Raw genomic sequence first — 19,799 nt, forward strand, 5'->3', positions numbered from 1 at the left:
GGGTTTTTCTCTGTATCTGTCAGTTTCTGGTATATGTATTTGGGTATTATCTGTATGTATCAATCTCGGTAACATGATTGTGTATTTTTGTCAATCTTTCACTCTCTGGGATGTGAGTGCAGATTTTATTCTTTATCTGTCACTCACTTTTATGTGTGTGTGGATTTTACTCTACAGTGGTCATTCTCTGGGATGTGAGTGTGATCTTCACTCTGTATCTATTAGTCTTTGGTGTGAGTATGGGGTTTACTCTGTATCCATCAGTCTATGGTATGTGAGTGTGGGTATTATTCTGTGAATGTCAGTCTATGGTATGTGTATGTGGGTTTTCCTCCTGTCAGTTTCTGCTATGCGAACGTGTGTTTTATTCAAGTGTGTGAATGTGGATTTCACTCTGTACCGGTCAGTCTCTTGTGTGTGAGTGTGGCACTTTTTAGCTGTACCTGTCTGTTTCTGTTATGAGTGGGGTTATAGTCTATATGTCACAGTTTCTGTTATGTGAGTGTGCAGTTTACTACATTCTACCTGTCTGTCACTGGTATGTTAATATGTGTATGTTTTCTGTACCCATCAGTTGCTATTATATGAATGTTGATTTCATTCTGTGCCTTTAAGTGTCTGGTACAGCTGTGGTATTGTGGGTTTGACATTAAATCAATCAGTCACTTTCAGGTGAGTGTTGATTTTGCTCTGTCACTCTCTGATATGTGTTTTATTCTGTATCTGTACGTCTCTGAGAAATGAGTGTTGGTTTCATTCTGTATCTATCGGTGTCTGATATTTGAGTTAGGGTTTTAATCAGTACCTGTAAGATTCTGTTACAGGGGTGTGGGTATTACTCTGTATCTATCAGTCTCTGGAATGTGAGTGTGGGTATTACTCTGTATCTATCGGTCTCTGGAATGCAAAAATGTTTTTTTTCTGTACCTGTCAGTTTCTGGTGAGTGACTGTGGAGTTCACTCTCTAACTATCTGTCTCTGGTATGTGAGTGTGAGTATTTGTCTGTAGCTGTAAGTGCCTGGTACGGGAGTGTGGGTTTCACTGTCAGTCAGTCAGTCAATCTCAGGTACTGGAAATGATTGAAAAAGAATCACAATCTGTCATTCAATGTGTCTGAGTGTATAAATCATTATGTTTCTCTCAGTCTCTGGTACTGTTTGAGAGTGTGGGATTGATTATGTATCTGTTAGACTGGTGATGTGTGAGAGTGTGGGATTGATAATGTATCTGTTAGACTGGTGATGTGTGTGAGTGTGAGATTTATTATGTAATTGACAGTCTCTTGTACTGAGCTATTCTTGCTCTGTGTGACTGTTGGATTTGGTTCCTTCTCCACCTGCTGTAGGCGGATGATAGTTTGCGATTATCGATGACTGTCTCAGGAGGAGGTTTGGTTCAGTCCATTACCTCCATTTCTCTGCTCTTGTATGTTAGCTGTTGGGTTTGAGAGTCATTGTACAGACACGAGTGTGAATTGACACTGTCAGTGTCTATCTGTTCGTGTGTGTGAGTAAGGGAGTGAAATTGGATCTGCCTTTCAATGCGATATGATTGGACTTTGAAACAACACATTATTGTACTGCTCCAAGTGACTGTGGGATTCATAATATAACTCTGGAAATTTGGATCACTGTGGGACTGACAGCTTCTGCTGCCTGTAACAATAGGATTGAGGTCAGTTCTGTGTCTCTGCATTCTGAGAGTGATAATGTACTTACTGTGTGCGAGAAGGAGCTGCCTGCACTGTTCCTTGTGTTCTGGGTTGAGGAAAGATCAAATTTATTCTGGCTTGGTGAAGTATTTTGCTCTGAGAATAATAATAGGAAAACACTATTAGTTATGATATGGACAGCCAATGGAGAGAATATAAAAATAAAGTTATAATTCATGTGTTTGTGTTCAATAAAGTAAAGTATCTGGAGAGAGGAATCTGCGATACAAACAGTGTCCTTGTCTGATCTCACTGCAGTACAGCAGCACTCAGGTGAGTAAGGGACTTTGCATAGGACGGTTCTATAGTAAGTTATCAGCATCCAGACACAACACAAACCCAGCACTGGTCCATGAATGGGACCACCCGATTGGCACAGTTCAGGTTGATATCTCCCGCTTCCATGGGACTACCTGTAAAATTCTGAATTGCTTCCTGGAATATAACCACAGGTACCTGTACAACAATTGTTCTCAGTCTATTGAAACAGAGTTAATGGCCTGTGTCATTAACAGATTGTCACAGTTACCAGATGCTGATGTATCTGAGGGGGCGACAATGTATCGCTCGATCACCAGCAACATGGTTCTGAAGAATTCAATGCACCAAAACAAAATAACCCATTTTTGAAATGACTCCAATCACATTCCTCTTCTGGTGCCTGCAATAGATGCACTTTGTGACACTCCTCACATCCTCACTCTCAGGCTGTGTTTCCAGTGTTCAATGTCCAAGAACAACAGACACGGTGAGATTGGAACTGAATCAGGAACATTCACTACTGATTTGGGGAAAGAAAGCAGCACTGATTTGAAAGAGCGAGGTGATTTGCTTTCTCTGTTACCTTGCACCGTACACACACAGCCCGAGAATGGGCTCCTCCTTCCCCCACTCACTCCATGCTCCAAAACTAGTTCCTACTCCACTCTGCCTCTTACAGACAGCCCCCGACTGCCGCTGAACTTACCCCGACTCAAAGCCCATCTGCGGACACAGTCCCAATGTGATGAGCTGCTGTAAGGTGGCTGCTGTTTGCTCCCTTACTCGGGCCTGGGATATCTCCGCTCCCTGATGTGTTCAACGATCATCAGCCCGGCACAGAGGAAACGGCAGCCGCTGACAGAGCTGGAGGAGGGGAGCTCGCATGGGCCCTTCCTGTCAGTTTAAACACTGTGTGCGGAGGGGAGGAGCAGCATGTATTTAGCGCATGCTCAGACCATCTTTTTGTCACAAATTAAATTAGCAAAAATGGGATTGTTTCACAAGTTGCTTTTATCACTAATTAAATGGGCCACATTGAAAAAAACGATTGTGTGAGCCTGACACTGGAGAAAGGGTGCCTAAACTGTTCTACTCGTTCCATCAGTCGCTGGTGTGTGTGTGTTTCCCGGTCAGTTTCCAATAGGCGAGTATGGGTTTTACTTGCATATTATTGCTCAGATACGTGGGTGTGGGTTTCATACTGTACCTGTCAGTTTCTGCTATGTGAATGTGGGATTTATTCTGTACCTGTCAAGTTTTGATGTGAGTGTAGGTTTTATTCTGTATCTGTCAGTTTCTGGTATCTAAGCGAATCTTTATCTGTACCTGTCAGTTTCTGTTATGTGAGCGTGTGTTTTATCATATACCTGTCAGTTTCTGTTATGTGAGTGTGTACTTTAACCTATATCATCAGCTTCTGGTATGTGAGTGGATATTGACCAGTATGTCAGTTTTTCGGATCGGAGTATGGATTTTATTCTGTAGCTTTCAGATTCCGGTATGAGAGTATGGGGTTGAATAGGTACCTGTCAGTTTCTGATATGTGACTGTGGTTTTAACCTGTACCAGTCACTTTCTGGTATCTAAGTGTGGATTGCATTCTATACCTGTCAGTTTCTGGAATCTGGGTGTTGATTGTATTCTGTACCTGTCAGTTTCTGCTTTGTGAATGTGGGTTTTATTCTGTACTTGTCAGTTCCTGCTGTGAGTGTAGGAATGAATATGTACCTGTCAGTTTCTGGGATGTGATTGTGTTTTTTTTTCTGTACCGTCAGTTTGTAGTAGATGTGTGGGGTGTCAGTTTCTGGTATCTGAGTGTGGATTTTTACCTTTATATGTCAGTTTGTGCAATGTGAATGTGGGATTCATTCTAGATCTCTCATTCTGGGGTAAGCGAGTGTGTGGTTCCTCTGTACCTGTTAGTTTCTGGTATGAGAGTGTGGGATTTATTCTGTACCTGTCATTTTCTGGTATGAGAGAGTGGGTTTTATCCTATATTTGTGAAATTTACAGATCAGAGATGACCCCAACAGACAATAGTTTTGCACATTATATTGGACGAATGCGATTCAGAAATATTTGGAGTAGAGACGAGCTATTAGTACATTACATAAACCATATCTGTCAGTGATGCAGTGAGTGTGGGATTCATAGAAACATAGAAACATAGAAAATAGGTGCAGGAGCAGGCCATTCAGCCCTTCTAGCCTGCACCGCCATTCAACGAGTTCATGGCTGAACATGAAACTTCAGTACCCACTTCCTGCTTTCACGCCATACCCCTTGATCCCCCGAGTACTAAGGACTTCATCTAACTCCCTTTTGAATATATTTAGTGAATTGGCCTCAACTACTTCCTGTGGTAGAGAATTCCACAGGTTCACCACTCTCTGGGTGAAGAAGTTTCTCCTTATCTCGGTCCTAAATGGCTTACCTCTTATCCTTAGACTGTGACCCCTGGTTCTGGACTTCCCCAACATTGGGAACATTCTTCCTGCATCCAACCTGTCCAAACCCGTCAGAATTTTAAACGTTTCTATGAGGTCCCCTCTCACTCTTCTGAACTCCAGTGAATACAAGCCCAGTTGATTCAGTCTTTCTTGATAGGTCAGTCCCACCATCCCGGGAATCAGTCTGGTGAATCTTCGCTGCACTCCCTCAACAGCAAGTATGTCCTTCCTCAAGTTAGGAGACCAAAACTGTACACAATACTCCAGGTGTGGCCTCACCAAGGCCCTGTACAACTGTAGCAACACCTCCCTGCCCCTGTACTCAAATCCCCTCGCTATGAAGGCCAACATGCCATTTGCTTTCTTAACCGCCTGCTGTACCTGCATGCCAACCTTCAATGACTGATGTATCATGACACCCAGGTCTCGTTGCACCTTCCCTTTTCCTAATCTGTCACCATTCAGATAATAGTCTGTCTCTCTGTTTTTACCACCAAAGTGGATAACCTCACATTTATCCACATTATACTTCATCTGCCACGCATTTGCCCACTCACCTAACCTATCCAAGTCACTCTGTAGCCTCATAGCATCCTCCTCGCAGCTCACACTGCCACCCAACTTAGTGTCATCCGCAAATTTGGAGATACTACATTTAATCCCTTCGTCTAAATCATTAATGTATAATGTAAACAGCTGGGGCCCCAGCACAGAACCCTGCGGTACCCCACTAGTCACTGCCTGCCATTCCGAAAAGTACCCATTTACTCCTACTCTTTGCTTCCTGTCTGACAACCAGTTCTCAATCCACGTCAGCACACTACCCCCAATCCCATGTGCTTTAACTTTGCACATTAATCTCCTGTGTGGGACCTTGTCGAAAGCCTTCTGAAAGTCCAAATATACCACATCAACTGGTACTCCTTTGTCCACTTTATTGGAAACATCCTCAAAAAATTCCAGAAGATTTGTCAAGCATGATCTCCCTTTTACAAATCCATGCTGACTTGGACCTATCATGTCACCATTTTCCAAATGCGCTGCTATGACATCCTTAATAATTGATTCCATCATTTTACCCACTACTGAGGTCAGGCTGACCGGTCTATAATTCCCTGCTTTCTCTCTCCCTCCTTTTTTAAAAAGTGGGGTTACATTGGCTACCCTCCACTCGATAGGAACTGATCCAGAGTCAATGGAATGTTGGAAAATGACTGTCAATGCATCCGCTATTTCCAAGGCCACCTCCTTAAGTACTCTGGGATGCAGTCCATCAGGCCCTGGGGATTTATCGGCCTTCAATCCCATCAATTTCCCCAACACAATTTCCCGACTAATAAAGATTTCCCTCAGTTCCTCCTCTTTAATAGACCCTCTGACCACTTTTATATCCGGAAGGTTGTTTGTGTCCTCCTTAGTGAATACTGAACCAAAGTACTTGTTCAATTGGTCTGCCATTTCTTTGTTCCCCGTTATGACTTCCCCTGATTCTGACTGCAGGGGACCTACGTTTGTCTTTACTAACCTCTTTCTCTTTACATACCTATAGAAACTTTTGCAATCCGCCTTAATGTTCCCTGCAAGCTTCTTCTCGTACTCCATTTTCCCTACCCTAATCAAACCCTTTGTCCTCCTCTGCTGAGTTCTAAATTTCTCCCAGTCCTCAGGTTCGCTGCTATTTCTGGCCAATTTGTATGCCACTTCCTTGGCTTTAATACTATCCCTGATTTCCCTAGATAGCCACGGTTGAGCCACCTTCCCTTTTTTATTTTTACGCCAGACAGGAATGTACAGTTGTTGTAATTCATCCATGCGTTCTCTAAATGTCTGCCATTGCCCATCCACAGTCAACCCCTTAAGTATCATTAGCCAATCTATCTTAGCCAATTCATGCCTCATACCTTCAAAGTTACCCTTCTTTAAGTTCTGGACCATGGTCTCTGAATTAACTGTTTCATTCTCCATCCTAATGCAGAATTCCACCATATTATGGTCACTCTTCCCCAAGGGGCCTCGCACAATGAGATTGCTAATTAATCCTCTCTCATTACACAACACCCAGTCTAAGATGGCCTCCCCCCTAGTTGGTTCCTCGACATATTGGTCTAGAAAACCATCCCTTATGCATTCCAGGAAATCCTCCTCCACCGTATTGCTTCCAGTTTGGCTAGCCCAATCTATGTGCATATTAAAGTCACCCATTATAACTGCTGCACCTTTATTGCATTCTGTATCTGTCAGTTTGTGGTACAGTGAGTGAGTGTGGGATTCACTCTGTATGTGTCATAAATGCAAGTGTTTGTTGTTGCTGTAGAAATGAAGATTTTCAGTTACTTACGTGGTTAACATTTACGCAGAAGAAAATGTCAGAAGCAGCCTCTTGGATAACAGTCGGGAAAGTGCTGTTACTGGTGAGATCACGATTTGCTTGATGCAAACTTGGCTAATAACCCTAGAGGTGATGGAAAAGAAAGCAACATTTTGAGACGTTTGAGCGAGATGAGAAAACATAATCAGCGTGAGGAGCCCGATCAGAGAGCTGGTGGGCAAGAAGCATTGAGCTCCAGTTTACTGCCGATGCTATTTCCAAAACAACGGAGAAGAACAGTCCCTGGATCTAGGAACTTGAGGAGGCCTTTCAGCACATGGAACCTGTTAGAGAAACAGAACTCCCTCCCTAACAGCACTGTGGGAGTACCATCATCACACGGATGGCAGCCGTTGATGAAGGTGGCTCACCACCATCTTCTCCAGGGCAATTAGGGATGGGCGATAAATGCTGGCCTTACCAGCAACACCGACATCCAGTAAACAAATAAAAAAAAGGCAAATCATCCCTTCTGTACCTACTGTATGTGAGGAGGAGCTGGTTGCACTGTTCCTTATGTCTCAGGTGGTGGAAACTTCACATTTGTTCTGGTTCCTTCAATTCCTTGCCTGTAGGAGGAGAAGGTATCTCTGATCATTCAAGAATAGGAGAGGTAGAAAAGACTAAAGTGATGAATGTAATCGTTCAATTAGTAATCATTATGAACATTCACAAAGGGAAGCCAGCGATACAAACAGTGTCAGTGTCTGACTCCACTGCAGTATTGCAGCACTCAGCTTCTACACACCAAGTGTGTTGGGCAGATTTACAGCAATTTACTGACATCCAGACACAACCCAACCCCTGCTTCAGGAATGGGACGACCCGATGGAGCACGGACTTTTACACAACTCAGATTGCTGCTCCCCTCTCCCAGGGCACTAACCGTTCAACCAAAAACAAAGAGCCACTGTTTAAAACGTGTCCTTTACATTTCTCACCCAGTGCCTGCAATAGATGCTCCTTGTATAAATCCTCAGTGTCCGGCTCTGCTTCCACCGCTCACTGTCCAATGATCATCATCATAGGCAGTCCCTCGGAATCGAGGAAGACTTGCTTCCACTCATGAAGTGAGTTCTTTGGTTGCTGAACAGTCCAATACGAGAGCCAGAGTCCCTGTCACAGATGGGGCAGATAGTCGTTGAGGGAAGTGGGGTGGGGGGGCGAGACCGGTTTGTCGCACACTCTTTCCGCTGCTTGCGCGTGATTTCTGAATGCTCTCGGCGATGAGAGTCGAGGTGCTCAGCGCCCACCTGGATGCACTTCCTTCACTTAGGGCGGTCTTGGGCCAGGGCCTCCCAGGTGTCAGTGGGGATGTCGTACTTTATCAGGGAGGCTTTGAGGGTGTCCTTGTAATGTTTCCGCTGCCCACCTTTGGTTCGTTTGGGGTGAAGGAGTTCCGAGTGGAGCACTTGCTTTGGGAGTCTCGGACAACAAACACGGTGAGACTGGAACTAAAGCAGGAACGTTCACTACTGGTTTGGAGGGAGAAAGCAGCAATGATTGTAAACAGCAGATCCTTCCCATTCTGTCTCCCTTACCCGGGACACACGCTATCCACACACAGCCCGAGAATAGCCTCTCCCTTCCCCCACTCACTCCACGCACTGAGACCAGTTCTTGATCCACTCCACCTGTTACACACAGCCTCCGACTCCCCCTGAACTTCCCCCGGACTCAGTGCTGATCTCGGAGCCCATCTGCGGACACGCTCCCATAGCGATGTGCTGCAAAAAGGAGGCTGCTGCTCGCTGTCTTACCCCGGGGCCGCGGTGTCTCTATTCCCGGCTGTTTAAAGCATCTTCTTCCGCTCAGAGTGAATGACGATTACAGGCAGGGCTGGGGGAAGGGGAGGGCGCATGTGCTCTTCTGCTCACTGGAAATCGACACAGGGGGCGGGGCTTATCCACGCATGCGCAGTCTAGAATCAGCAAAGTGAACTTTCCCAATTCACTTTAATCAGAGTATGAGCAAAGGAACTGGGCCTGGGGGAAAAGGACAGAAAATGTTTAAATTCCCTCTGAGATGCTCAATTTGGGATCATTCCGTGCACATTGTTTTTCTATTCATGAGCCTGTCCTCACAAAGCAATCCTGCAGAAACATCAGAGGGACAGGGGAAGTAGGAGTGTTTGCTGGGACTGTGCAGGAGTTAATATCTGACAGAAACTGTCCCAGTTTAGTTTAATCAGAGTGAAACACTGGGTCACAGAGTAATACCGAACGGCCCTTAGCTGCAAGATTACAGAGAGTACAACAGGCAAGTGAGGGTTAAATGTGGGACGTTGTTTCTCTCACTCTCTGACACTGTCCCGCAGTGTGGGATTAATAATGTGTCTGTCTGTGGTACAATATCAGTGAGAGACTTTAACTTCTGTCCCTCCAATGGGAACATTCAGGATAAAAGTAAACTTCACAGGTCAGTCTCGAACTGATACTGTGCATGTTTCTGTGTCTCACCGTCCTGCCTTGATCTCGATCTCTCTCTCCCTCTCGATCTCGTACTGTTTGTGAAGGCGGGATACTGTTATTTCACGTGATGTGGACACACTTGTGAGTACAACACTGGCACATAGAAACAAAGAAAATAGGTGCAGGAGTAGGCCATTCGGCCCTTCGAGCCTTCACCGCCATTCAATGAGTTTATGACTGAACATGCAACTTCAGTACCCCATTCCTGCTTTCTCGCCATACCCCTTGATCCCCCTGGTAATAAGGACTACATCTAACTCCTTTTTGAATATATTTAGTGAATTGGCCTCAACAACTTTCTGTGGTAGAGAATTCCACAGGTTCACCACTCTCTGGGTGAAGAAGTTTCTCCTCATCTCGGTCCTAAATGGCTTACCCCTTATCCTTAGACTGTGACCCCTGGCTCTCGACTTCCCCAACATTGGGAACATTCTTCCTGCATCTAACCTGTCTAAACCGGTCAGAATTTTCAACGTTTCTATGAGATCCCTTCTCATTCTTCTGAACTCCAGTGAATACAAGCCCAGTTGATCCAGTCTTTCTTGATATGTCAGACACTGTTTCTCTCTCTGGTGCTATACATGACAGTGTGGCACTGTTACTGAGTGTAATATGGAGACACTGATGCCAAGTGTAAGACTGATAATGTGTGTGCTCTCTCCCCCCAACTGGTGTTATACATGAATGTGTGATACTAGTGTTGACCCTAATATGCAGACACAGTTCGGGTGTTTAAGGCCCGTCTCTCTGCCGCTCACTCTGATAGCCATCTCTGGGTGATGAGGATGGGATGGATAGATCACTGTTAAATGTCCCTCAGTTTAGGAGGAGAGAGAGACAGACAAAGAAAGGCTGGTTGGGCGGTGAACACAATTTATATTTTCACGTTAATCAAACATATTTGCATATATGAAGGGGAAGTAATGTTTGACAAATTTGCTAGAATTCTTTGAGGATGTAATGAGAAGGGTGGATTAAGGGGAACCAGTGGATGTGATGTATTTGGACTTCCAGAAGGCATTTGACAAGGTGCCACATAAAACATTACTGCACAAGATAAAAGTTCACGGGGTTGGGGTAATATATTAGCATGGATAGAGGCTTAGCTAACTAACAGAAAACAGAGAGCTGGGATAAATGGTTCATGCTCTGGTTGGCAATCAGTAACCAGTGGCGTGCCGTAGGGGTCAGTGCTGGGACCCCAACTATTTATAATCTATATTAACAACTTGGAAGAAAGGACCAAGTGTAACGTAGCCAGGTTTGCTGATGATACAAAGATGGGAGGGAAAAGCAATGTGTGAGGAGGACACAAAAAATCTGCAAAAGGACATAGAGAGGAAACGTGAGTGGGCAAAAATTTGGCAGATGGAGTATAATGTTGGAAATTGTGAAGTCATGCACTTTGGCAGAAAAAAAAATCAAAAAGAGCAAGTTATTTTATAAATGGAGAAAAATTGCAAAGTGCTGCAGTACAGCAGGACCTGGGGGTACTTGTGCATGAAACACAAAACGTTAGTATGCAGGTACAGCAAGTAATCAGGAAGGCCAATGGAATCTTGGCCTTTATTGCAAAGGGGATGGAGTATAAAAGCAGGGAAGTCTTGCTACAGTTATACAGGGTATTGGTGAGGCCACACCTGGAATACTGCATACAGTTTTGGTTTCCTTATTTATGAAAGGATATACTTGCTTTGGAGGCTGTTCAGAGAAGATTCACGAGGTTGATTCCGGAGATGAGGGGGTTGACTTATGAGGAAAGGATGAGTAGGTTGAGCCTCGACTCATTGGAATTCAGAAGATTGAGAGGTGATCTTATCGAAACGTATAAGATTATGAGGGGGCTTGACAAGATGGATGCAGAGAGGATGTTTCTACTGATAGGAGAGACTAGAACTCGGGGGCATAATCTTAGAATAAGGGGCCACCCATTTAAAACTGAGATGAGGAGAAATTTCTTCTCTCAGATGGTTGTAAATCTGTGGAATTCACTGCCTCAGAGAGCTGTGAAAGCTGGGACATTGAATAAATTTAAAACAGAGATAGACAGTTTCTTAACCGAGAAGGGAATAGGGGGTTATGGGGAGCAGGCAGTGAAGTGGACTTGAGTCCATGATCAGATCAGCCATGATCGTATTAAATGGCGGAGCAGGCTCGAGGGGCCGTATGGCCATACTTTTGCTCCTATTTCTTATGTTCTTATGTAAATTTGAGGTCATCCAAAACTTGGCACCCCATGTCCTAGCTTGCACCAAGTCCTGATCACCCATCACCCCTGTGCTCGCTGACCTACATTGGCTCCCAGTTATGCAACGCCTCGATTTCAAAATTCTCATAATTGTTTTCAAATCCCTCCATGGCCTTGCCCCTCCCTATCTCTGTAATCTCTTTCAGCCTCACAATGCCACGTGATGTCTGTGTTCCTCAAAATTAGCCCTCTTGAGCATTCCTGATTAAAACTGTTCAACATCGGTGGCCGTGCCTTCAGCTGCCTGGGCCCCGAGCTCTGGAACTCCCTCCCTAAACCTCTCCGCCTCTTTCCTACTTTCAGACCCTCTTTAAAACCTACCTCTTTGACCCAGCTTTTGGTCACCTGCAGCAATTTGTTCTTTTGTGGCTCGGTGTTAAATGTATGTGTTGTGTCCTGTAACACTGCTGTGAAGCGCCTTGGGACGTTTTACTACGTTAAAGGCGCTCTATAAAGAAAAGTTATTAATAATACTGCAGGAGTGAAGGATTGAGTAACCTGGGAATCCGGCGCAGGCGCAATACGAACAGCGACGTCACAAGCGATGTGGGCAGGGCTGTGACATCCCCCGCCTGGCGCGCGGTGAGGCGGTTGAACGGTTTTCAAATCAGGAGCCACGTGACCCCCGAGCTGCCCTGAGTTCCTTCAACACAGTGGGCAGGGCTCCTTGGCGCTGCCGGCTCCTATTGGTGGGAGTGGCTGGCAATCTGCTGCGTGCAGCCAATAGACTGTCGGGACTATGCACCGAACGCGCTCTGTGGCGGCAGTGCGCATTCTCGGTACCGCCCTCCCCACCCTCAGTCCCCGGATGCCGCGCAGTTTGCTGCAACCAACGGTTGGATAATGTGAGGAACCGGGGGCCGCAGGGAACCGGACTGATGGTGGGCGGCTGGGGCCGGGGCAGAGCGGGCGCGGTGAGTCTGTGAGGGAAAACACCGGACTGAACACACAGCCCTGCAGCTCAGTGTTTGGGGACATGCGGGAGATAGACTGAAACTTCCAGTGGGGTCAGACAGTGTGTAACCCGGGGGCCCGGTGAGATCAGTTAGTGTGTAACCCGGGGGCCCGGTGAGATCAGTTAGTGTGTAACCCGGGGGCCCAGTGAGATCAGTTAGTGTGTAACCCGGGGGCCCAGTGAGATCAGTTAGTGTGTAACCCGGGGGCCCGGTGAGATCAGTTAGTGTGTAACCCGGGGGCCCGGTGAGATCAGACAGTGTGTAACCCGGGGGCCCAGTGAGATCAGACAGTGTGTAACCCGGGGGCCCAGTGAGATCAGACAGTGTGTAACCCGGGGGCCCGGTGAGATCAGACAGCGTGTAACCCGGGGGCCCAGTGAGCTCAGACAGTGTGTAATCCGGAGGCCCGGTGAGATCAGACAGTGTGTAACCCGGGGGCCCAGTGAGATCAGTTAGTGTGTAACCCGGGGGCCCAGTGAGATCAGACAGTGTGTAACCCGGGGAGAATTCTGGTGATTTTCTGTAAGTCCAAATGGGCGGGACAGGAATCTTGAGGAAAAGGATAAAATCAAACAGAAATACTGGACATATACTTTTCTGAAACATTGGAAAAACACTTTACACTACATTCCACTTCACAACATTAATATTCTTCTAATTTTCTGCCCTGCCATAATTAGATTTCCCGGTGAATGGCAGAGTGATTGCGAATGTTCCACAGCTGGAAGGAAACCGGGATTGTGGACTGAGGAACAACAGCAGGTGAACCAGCACAGGATTGTGAGAGCACCAACCAGTGAGCCCCTTCCGATTGAAAGCGCTTCAATAGATCGACTGGGGAGAAAGGTAAGAGAAAGTGCCATTTACTGTCCTGTAGACAGTACACACAGGTTACAAGGTAAGACAGGAAATGAGACTGGGAGAGTCTGACCACCGAGCACAATTATCCAGCATGAGGCCGTGCAATGGGATGTGAAGTGAGATCACTTTCTGTCTCTGAACACAGTCACAGTGAATCTTGTGTGTGTTTTAGAGTAAAGGGTTTTGATCTAAGAGGTGATTCCAGTTTGAGGCAGAGCCCAGCAGATGGACCCGTCTCTGTACATTCGGTGGGGCTGAACTTACACCGACACCATCAGATCTCAATGTTCAAATATTTCCCATCTGGTGAGAAAGCCAATGGAAAGATTGAACCGGAAGCACGTCGTCAATTCACTGATCATGATGCACAGACCAATCTGAAATACCAGCACGGCCTATCACTGACAGAATCAATTATTCATTCATGAACATTTAGAACTATAAGAAAATATATTGATAACTACTAATATTGAAGCATTTCCGATTAATCGATCACTAGAGATATGTAGTTTTCTAATATACTGAAACAGAGATACGGAGAGTTGCAATTTATTTATTGGCGTCGTACTTGACCCCAAGATGAGCTTCTGAACCCATATTCCCTCAATCACTGAGTACGCTTACTTCCAGCTCCATAACATCGCCGGTCTCTGCCCCTTCCTCATCCATGCCTCTGTTACCACGACATTGGACTATTCCAATGCTCTCCTGATCGGCATCACACCACGCACTCTCCGTAAACTTAATCTTATCAAAAACACTCCTGCCCGTATCCTTACTCAGGAACACAAGAAATAGCAGGCGTAGGCCATATGACCCCTCCCATCTACTCTGCCATATAGTAAGATCTATATTCAATAGAGAATTTCAAAGATTCACAACTCTAAGTGAAGAAATATCTTCTCATCTCAGTCTTAAATAGGCGATCTCATCCTAATACTAGGATCGATCCCTAGTTCAAGACTATTCAGCCCTTGTGAATTCTTCTAAGAATTCTATGTTTCAATGATATCACATTCCATTCTTCTAAACTCCAGAGAATATAGGCCTATTCTACTCAATCTGTCCTCAGCCCTCTCATCCAAATTGTATCAATTTCCCTTCACCCATCACCCCTGAGCTCGCTGAACTACATTGGCTCCTGCTCCATCAGTGCCTCAATTTCAAAATTCTTATCCTTGTTTTGACATCCGACCAGGACCTTGTCCCTCCCTATTGCTGTAACCTCCTCCAACCCTTCAACCCTACAACCCTCAGAGATCTTTCCATTCCTCCAATTCTGGCCTCTTGAGCAGCCCCAATTTTCATCCCTCCAATATTGGTGGCCATACCTTCAGCTGCTGAGGCCATAAGCTCTGGAATTCCCTCCCTAAACCTCTCTATAATATTCCTTTAATATCTACCCTTTTGAACAAGCTTTTAGTCACTTGTGCTAATATTTCCTTACGTGACTGGATGTCAAATTTTGTTTGATAATGGTCCTGTGAATTGCCTTGGGACATTTTTCTACTTTTAAGGTACGATATTAATGCAATTTGTTGCTGATAACTGAAGATATTTCGAATTGTAATGACTCTCACTAGGGTACAGTTTCCTCTGGCACCGACTCTCACTGGGGTACAGTTTCCTCTGGCACCGACTCACTGGGGTACAGTTCCTCTGACACAGATTTACTGTGTATCTAATTCGTGCTGTCCCTGCCCTGGGACAGTTTAAAGGGAGCTTTAACCTGAAACTGATCAGGAGCTGCGGGTGGAAAGTTTTCAGTGCAGTGATAGATCGTACTGCTGCTGAATTTTAGTTGATAAGCTGCCCAGTGCACTTGGGGTGGACACTGAAGTTCGTCCAGTGGCAGTGTAGAGGGAACTTTACTCTGTATCCAACCCATACTCCACCTAGTCTCTGGGAATTTAATGTGAATTTGAAAGCAACTGCGAGAAATTTATTCTGCAGTTTGGGGTGTCTAGGACGAGGGGACATAACCTTAAAATCAGAGCCAGGCCATTCAAGAGAGATGTTAGGAAACATTTCTTCACTCAATGGATGGTTGAAGTGTGGAACTTCCCACAATAAGCAATCGATGTTCGCCCATTGAATAACTTTAGGCCGGTTGTGATTTCTGCCCAATGACCCGTTGCTTGTTCCCTTGGATTGGATCTTTATTTATTCCCTTTGGTTTGTTTTCAGTTTCATTCTGGACCCAGCACTCAAAGCACTTTGTCTGATCTGCCCCTGGGAATGAGCAGACTCCTCCCTCATCTCCCACACTGCACCGTCTCCTTCTCTTTCCCCCTTGGTTGTGTTCCACATTCTGGGCCCTGGCCCTTCCCCGGGGATTCTCAGTATGAACAGCGGGATGTGTGTTGAGACAGGATGTCCCAGCTCTCCACCTTTAAATGGCCCTGCTTTATGACATCACTGCAGTGCTTTATGACATCACTGCAGTGCCTAGCGACTAACCTCACTGACCCCAACTCATTATGGGCTGGCAGTGTCTGATGGGACAGTGTAGAGGGAGAAAGACTTGGATTTATTTGGTGCATTTCACGACCACCGGACCTCTCAAAGTGCTTTACAGCCAATGAAGTACTTTTGGATTGTAGTCACTGTTGTAATAAAGGAGATTTACTCTGCATCTGACCCATGCTGTACCTGCCCTGGGAGTGTTTGATGGGATAATGTCGATGGAGTTTTACTCTGTATCTGACCTGTGCTTTACCTGTCCTGCAAGTATTTGATGGCTCAGTGCAGAGGGGACTTTACTTTGTATCTAACCCATGCTGTACCTGCCCTGGGTGTGTTTGATGGGACGGTGTAGAGGGAGCTTTACGCTGTATCTAACCCATGCTGTACCTTCCCTGCGAGTGTTTGTTGGGATAGTGTAGAGGAAGATTTCCTCTTTATCTATCCCGTGCTGTACTTGCCCCTGGGACTGTTTGATGGGACAATGGATAGGGAGCTTTACTCTGTATCTAACCTATGCTGTACCTGCCCTGGGAGTGTTTGTTGGGTCAGTGTAGATGGAGCTTTACTCTGTATCTAACCAGTACCGTACCTGCCCTGGGAGTTTTTGACGGGACAATGTAAAGGGAGCTTTACGCGGTATCTAACCCATGTTGTACCTGTTCAGGCAGAGTTTGACGGGACAGTTTAGAGGGAGATTTACACTGTATCTAACCCTTGCTCTACCTGCCCTGAGAGTGTTTGATGGAACAGTTTGGAGGGAGCTTTTCTCTGTAACTAACCCGTGCTGTACCTGCTCTGGGAGTGTTTGATGGGATAATGTAGACGGAGATTTACTGTGTATCTAAACTGCTAACCTCGCAAGTTGTGATGAGGACTCTAATAATCTACAAAGGGATATAGATAGGCTCAGTGAGTGGCCAATACTTTGGCAGATGGAGTATAATGTGGGAAAATGTGAGCTTATTCACTTTGGTAGGAGAAATAAAAAAGCAAATTATTATTTAAATGGGGAGAGAATACAAAATGCCGTGTACAGCGGGATCTGGGGATCCTTGTACATGAAACACAAGAATTTAGCATGCAGTTACAGCAATTAATTAGGAAGGCAAATGGAATGGTGGCCTTTATTGCAAGGGGGATGGAATATAAAATTAGGTAAGTCCTGCTGCAAATGTACATGGCATTGGTAAGACCACACCTGGAGTACTACGTACAGTTTTGGTCTCCTTATTTCAGGAAGGATATACTTGCACTGGAGGCAGTTCAGAGAAGGTTCACGAGGTTCATTGCTGAGCTGAAGGGGTTGTCATAATGAGAAAGATTGAGCAGGTTGGGCCTGTACGCATTGGAGTTTAGAAGACTTAGAGGTGATCTTATTGAAACGTATAAGATTCTGAGGGGGCTTGACAGGGTAGATACAGAGAGGATGTTTCCCCACGTGGGGGAATCTAACACTGGGGGGCATAGTTTCAGAATAAGTGCTCGCTCATTTAAAAGGGAAATCGGGAGCAATTTCTTGTCTGAGGGACGTGAATCTTTGGAATTCGCTACCTCAGAGAGCTGTGGGGGCTGGGTCATTGAATGTATTTAAGGTGGGGATAGACAGATTTTTGAACGATAAGGGAGTCAAGGGTTATGGGGAGTGGGCGGGGAAGTGGAGTTGAGGCCTGGATCTGATCAGCCATGATCTTATTGAATGGCGGAGCAGGCTCGAGGGGTCAAATGGTCTACTCTGCTCCTATTTCTTATGTTCCATACCTGCCCTTGGAGTGTTTGATGGGACAGTGTAGAGGGAGATTTGCTCTGTACTTAATACTTGCTGTACCTGCCCTTGGAGTCTCTAATGAGACAGTGTAGTTGGAGGTTTACTCTGTATCTAACGCATGCTGCACCTGCCCTGGGAGCGATTCGTTGGACAGTACATAAGAAATAGGAACAGGAGTAGGCCATACGGCCCCTCGAGCCTGCTCCGCCATTCAATAAGATTATGGCTGATCTGATCATGGACTCAGCTCCACTTCCCCGCCTACTCCCCATAACCCCTTATCCTCTTATCGTTTAAGAAACTGTCTATTTCTGTCTTAAATTTATTCACTGTCCCAGCTTCCACAGCTCTCTGAGGCAGCGAATTCCACAGATTTACAACCCTCAGAGAACAAATTTCTCCTAATCTCCTTTTTAAATGGGCGGCCCCTTATTCTAAGATCATGACCTCTAGTTCTAGTCTCCCCCATCAGTGGAAACATCCTCTCTGCATCCACCTTGTCGAGCCCCCTCAAAGTCTTACACGTTTCGATAAGATCGCCTCTCATTCTTCTGAACTCCAATGAGTAGAGGCCCAACCTACTCAACCTTTCGTCATAAGTCAACCCTCCCTCATCCCCGGAATCAACCTTCTCTGAACTGCCTCCAAAGCAAGTATATCCTTTCGTAAATATGGAAACCAAAACTGCACACAGTATTCCAGTTGTGGCCTCACCAATACCTTGTATAGCTGTAGCAAGACTTACCTGCTTTTATACTCCATCCCCTTTGCAATAAAGGCCAAGATACCATTGGCCTTCCTGATCACTTGCTGTACCTGCATACTACCCTTTTGTGTTTAATGCACAAGTATCCCCAGGTCCCGCTGTACTGCGGCACTTGGCAATCTTTCTCTATTTAAATAATAACTTGCTCTTTGATTTTCTTTCTGCCAAAGTGCATGACCTCACACTTTCCAACATTATACTCCATCTGCCAAATTTTTGCCCACTCACTTTGCCTGTCTATATCCTTCTCAGATTTTTTTGTGTCCTCCTCACACGTTGCTTTTCCTCCCATCTTTGTATCGTCAGCAAACTTGGCTACGTTACACTTGATCCCTTCCTCCAAGTCGTTAATATAAATTATAAATAGTTGGGGTCACAGCACTGATCCCTGTGGCACCCCACTAGTTACTGGTTGCCAACCAGAGAATGAACAATTTATCCTGACTCTGTTCTGTTAGTTAGCCAATCCTCTATCCATGCTAATATATTACCCCCAACACCGTGAACTTTTATCTTGACACTTTTACGTGACACCTTGTCAAATGCCTTCTGGAAGTCCAAATACACCACATCCACTGGTTCCCCTTTATCCACCCTGTTCCTTACATCCTCAAAGAACTCCAGCAAATTTGTCACACATGACTTCCCCTTCATAAATCCATGCTGATTCTGCCTGACCAATTTTGCTCATCCAAATGAACTGCTACTGCTTCTTTAATAATGGACTCCAAAATTTTCCCAACCACAGATGTTAGGCTAACTGGTCTATAGTTTCCTGCTTTTTGTCTGCCTCCTTTTTCAAATAGGGGTGTTACATTTGCAGTTTTTCAATCTGCTGGGACCTCCCCAGAATCCAGGGAATTTTGATAAATTACAACCAATGCATCCACAATCCCTGCCGCTACTTCTCTTAAGACCCACAGATGCAAGCCTTCAGGTCCAGGGAATTTATCTGCCTTTAGTCCCATTATCTTACTGATTACCACCTTCTTAGTGATTGTGATTGTGTTAAGTTCCTCCCCCCATATAGCCCCTTGACTATCTACTGTTGGAATATTGTTAGTGTCCTCTATCGTAAAGACTGATAGAAAATATCTGTTCAGAGTTTCTGCCATCTCCATGTTCCCCATTACTAATTCCCCGGTCTCGTCCTCTAAGGCACCAACATTTACTTTAGCCACTCTTTTCCTTTTTATATTCCAATAGAGACTGTTTTTATAGTTTGTGCTAGTTTACTTTCATAGTCTATCTTCCCTTTCTTAATCATTTTTTTTAGTCATTCTTTGCTGACTTTTAAAAGCTTCCCAATCTTCTGTCCTCCCACTAGTTTCAGTTACTTTGTATACCCTTGTTTTTAATTGAATATCATCCTTTATTTCTTTAGTTAGCCACGGATGGCTATCTTCTTTTACACTTGCTATTGAGGGAGTGCAGCGAAGGTTCACCAGACTGATTACCGGGATGGTAGGACGAAA

The 19,799-nt window shown here is 45.3% G+C and overlaps 1 protein-coding gene and 1 long non-coding RNA gene across 7 annotated transcripts in view; one reads left to right on the forward strand and one right to left on the reverse strand.

Moving 5' to 3' along the window:
- The window catches only part of LOC139254461 (uncharacterized), a 78,520-nt gene extending 69,896 nt beyond the window's left edge, over positions 1–8,624 (reverse strand). For 2 of the 4 annotated variants that reach the window (XR_011592012.1, XR_011592011.1), the window contains exons 1-4: positions 7,733–8,514; positions 7,274–7,360; positions 6,762–6,875; positions 1,720–1,808 (exon numbers count right to left, since the gene is read on the reverse strand). This is a non-coding gene — a long non-coding RNA (uncharacterized lncRNA). Of the gene's footprint in view, positions 1–1,719; positions 1,809–6,761; positions 6,876–7,273; positions 7,361–7,732; positions 8,516–8,551 lie in introns of those variants that run through there. The other 2 variants (XR_011592010.1, XR_011592009.1) reach the window with 2 other exon arrangements.
- Positions 8,625–12,299: 3,675 nt separating this feature from the next.
- LOC139254458 (zinc finger protein 436-like) overlaps positions 12,300–19,799 on the forward strand; it is a 49,141-nt gene continuing 41,641 nt past the window's right edge. For 2 of the 3 annotated variants that reach the window (XR_011592006.1, XM_070873674.1), the window contains exons 1-2: positions 12,300–12,424; positions 13,147–13,312. The gene's annotated coding sequence lies outside the window, so the exon portion shown is untranslated. The remainder of the gene's footprint in view (positions 12,425–13,146; positions 13,313–19,799) is intronic. The other variant, XR_011592007.1, reaches the window with a different exon arrangement.

The sequence above is a fragment of the Pristiophorus japonicus genome, unplaced genomic scaffold, assembly GCF_044704955.1.
Source record: "Pristiophorus japonicus isolate sPriJap1 unplaced genomic scaffold, sPriJap1.hap1 HAP1_SCAFFOLD_540, whole genome shotgun sequence".
NCBI lineage: Eukaryota > Metazoa > Chordata > Chondrichthyes > Pristiophoridae > Pristiophorus > Pristiophorus japonicus.